General features: G+C 41.3%; 1 pseudogene; it reads left to right on the forward strand.

The window, feature by feature from the left end:
- Positions 1 to 811: 811 nt before the first annotated feature.
- LOC134384442 (catenin alpha-1-like) lies at positions 812 to 2,254 on the forward strand (annotated as a pseudogene).
- The last annotated feature ends 1,154 nt before the right edge of the window (positions 2,255 to 3,408 follow it).

The raw sequence follows: 3,408 nt of genomic DNA on the forward strand, positions 1-3,408 counted from the left end.
GATTCTTTCCTGGGAATCAATGTTCCTCTCTTAGTATTGATCAAAGCTGAAAATAGAAAAAAAAAGTTAAGGAGTATGCCCGTTTTCCATTAGCATGCCAAAATATTGAGGTTGCCTGTGGAGTATACTATAAAGCAAATGTATTCACAGGGCCTGGTTTTCCAAAGCCTTGCAGTTTCAAATATTGACCTTACAAAGGAAATTTTCCCCAGGCTATTGAGTCTCTGTTATAAGATAAAGAGTTGTAACACAGCAAGGTTGCTGGCTCAAAGACAGACAGATTACTGATTAATATGTAAAGATACTGGGAAATTGCTGTAAGAAGAGAATGTTTGCTAAGATCAAGCTCTTGTTGGTGGACCATTTAATTGCCTTAATGGAATGTCATCTGACTTGTTTCACTGAAAGTTACCAGCCTATATTGTTAAACTATAACCCCACCTATGTCTCTTTCTGTAACTTCCTGGGCTAGAGAATAAATGCAGGAAGAGAACCCCAATTCAGGGTAATTTCCCAAATGAAAGGAATGCCTCTCCCTTGAGGGTTCTGGGAAATTAACCATTACGGGGCTTCTCACTGCTCAGAAGAGATGGGCTTTGAGTAATCCTTTGCAGCTCTGTCACCCAGGGGAAAAGGGGTCATAAATCTGTGGGGGGAAAAGCAACAGTTGCCAACTTGTTCTCTTCCATCTCAAACAATGAAGAAGGTGTAAAGCTTATTCGAATGTCTGCAAGCCATTCAGAAGCCCTCTGTCCTCAGTTATCAATGCTTCATTGCCTTTAGCAGCAAAACTACCAAGTAAAGTAGCCCAAGAAACATGGATCTTTTTAAAGAACAGAGGGAAAGTCTATGTTCTCATAGATGCTGTCAATAACATTACTTTCATTGATCCACTATCTTGGCTGTCTCAGAAAATCACATTTTGGAAGATGCGAACAAATGTGTTGTTGCTCTCCAAGAGAAAGATGCAGATGGCCTGGACCACACAGCTGGTCCAATTCAAGGTCAGGCAGCCTGGATCATTCACATAGTCAGAGATAGAACAGGAGTCTACACAGAAGAGGTTCTGGAAACCACCAAGCTGCACTCCAACACAGTAATGTCATGTTTTAGTGAGCAAGTAGAAGCAACCATGGAAGCTCTCAGCTTGGACCCTGCCCAGCCCATGGAGAAGAATGAGTTTATTGATGTCTTCCACCTGGTGTACAATGGCATCTGCAACATCAAGAAAGAAGTGTAGAAGCTAAGGACCCCTGAAAAGTTGGATGACTCCAACTTTAAGACAGAAGATTTTAAGTTAGAGGTAGGACAAGCATCCGGACCAAAGATGATCAGGAAATAGCTGGCCAAAAGTGCCCAGGTGATCATTGCTCAGCTTCCCCAGGAACAAAAAGCGAAGATTGCAGAACAGGTGGCCAGCTACCAGAAAGAAAAGAGCAAGCTGGATGCTGAAGTGTCCAAGTGGGATGACAGTGGAAATGACATCATTGTGCTGGCCAAGCAGATGTGTTTTTTTGTTTTTTTTTTTAAGATGACCGGTAAGGGGATCTTAACCCTTGACTTGGTGTTGTCAGCACCACGCTCAGCCAGTGAGCAAACCAGCCATCCCTATATGGGATCCGAACCCAGGGCCTTGGTGTTATCAGCACCACACTCTCCCGAGTGAGCCACAGGCCAGCCCAGATGTGTTTGATTATGATGGAGATGACTGATTTTATCCAAGGTAAAATACCATTCAAAAATACATCAGATGTGATCAGGAAAATTGCTGCAAGAAAATCGCTGAGGCAGGATCCAGGATGGATAGGCTTGACCATACCATCACAGATCATTGCCCAGACTCTGCCTGCAAGTAGGACCTGCTGGTCTACCTGCAGAGCATCGCCCTTTACTGCCACCAGCTTGACATATGCAGCAAAGTCAAGGCAGAGGTGCAGAATCTCAGTGGAGAGCTCATCGTCTCTGAGGTGGACAGTGCTATGTCCCTGATCCAAGCCGCCAACAAATTGATGAACACCATGGTGCAGATGGTGAAGGCATCCTAAATGATCATCACCATATACCAGAAGTCTCAGGGCATGGCTTCCCTCAACCTCCTGTGGTGTTGTGGAAGATGAAGGCACCAGAGAAAAAGCCCTTGGTGAAGAGAGAGAAACAAGAGGAGACACAGACCAAGAATAAATGGGCATCTCAGAAGAAGCATGTGAACCTCACGCAGGTCCAAAGCAAGTTCAAAGCCATGGACAGTGTCTAAGTCTGCCCAAGCCAGCTGCCCCCTTATATGGTCATATAGTTTTTTACAAGGTTGACAAAACCATTCAATGGGGAAAGGAGTCTTTTTAACAAATGGTGCTAGGAAAACTGCAAAGGAATAAAGTTGGACTTTTACCTAACATCATATACAAAACGGATTAAAGACCTACATGTAAGAGCTTAAACAACAAAACTCTTAGAAGAAAACACAGGGCAAAAGCCTTACAGCATTGGATTTGGCAATGATTTCTTGGATGTGACAGCGAGGGTATAGACAACAAAGGAAAAAATAGACAAACTGGACTTCATGAAAATTAAAAAATTTTGTGCATCAAAAGACACTGTCAATAGAGTAAAAAAGTAACTCACAGAAGGGAGAAAGTATTTGCAAATCACATATCTGATAAGAGATAAATATACATAATATAGAGAGAACTCTTAAAACTCAATGATGACCAAAAATAAAAAATAAAAAACCAAACAAACCATATTTTTAAATGGACAAAAGATTAGAAAAGACATTTCTCCAAAGCAGATACACAAATGGCCAATAAGCCCGTGAAAAGATGCTCAACATCTAAATCAAATGCAAATAAAAACTACAATGAGATATTTTACTACAAAAAATTTTTTTTTATCCCTCTATGACTTCATAACCCAAAATGCTCATTAAATAAAACCTACAGCTTTCTGTTCTTTACACTTTCTCTCTGTTGTTCTATGGCTTTTGCTTTTCTCTATTCCCTTTCATTTCTTCTTTGCTTCTGGCTTTCTTTTGCTTTCTTCTTCCCCATGTGCATTCTCTATACCATTGTTTTTTCCTCTGACCATTGGTTTTATTTTTTGGAATATTGAGGGAATTAAGTTTCTTTTCTAATAGGTCCACTGCCAAGAAAATAACTCCCTACAGAATTTTTATTATGGTCAGGTGTTGTTTGCACAAGTTTTCCCACCGTCACTGTGTATTGGTCCTCAGTGTGATGGTTAGTTTTATTGGTCAATTTGACTGGGCCATGGGGTGCCCAGACAATTCACCAAACATTATTCTGGATGTGACTGTGAGGGTGTGTTTGGATGAGATAAACATGTGGATCGGTAGACTGAGTAAAGCAGACTGTGCTCCCTAATGTGGGTGAGCTTCACCCAATCAACTGA

This window comes from Cynocephalus volans, chromosome 8 (assembly GCF_027409185.1).
Source record: "Cynocephalus volans isolate mCynVol1 chromosome 8, mCynVol1.pri, whole genome shotgun sequence".
Classification (NCBI taxonomy): domain Eukaryota; kingdom Metazoa; phylum Chordata; class Mammalia; order Dermoptera; family Cynocephalidae; genus Cynocephalus; species Cynocephalus volans.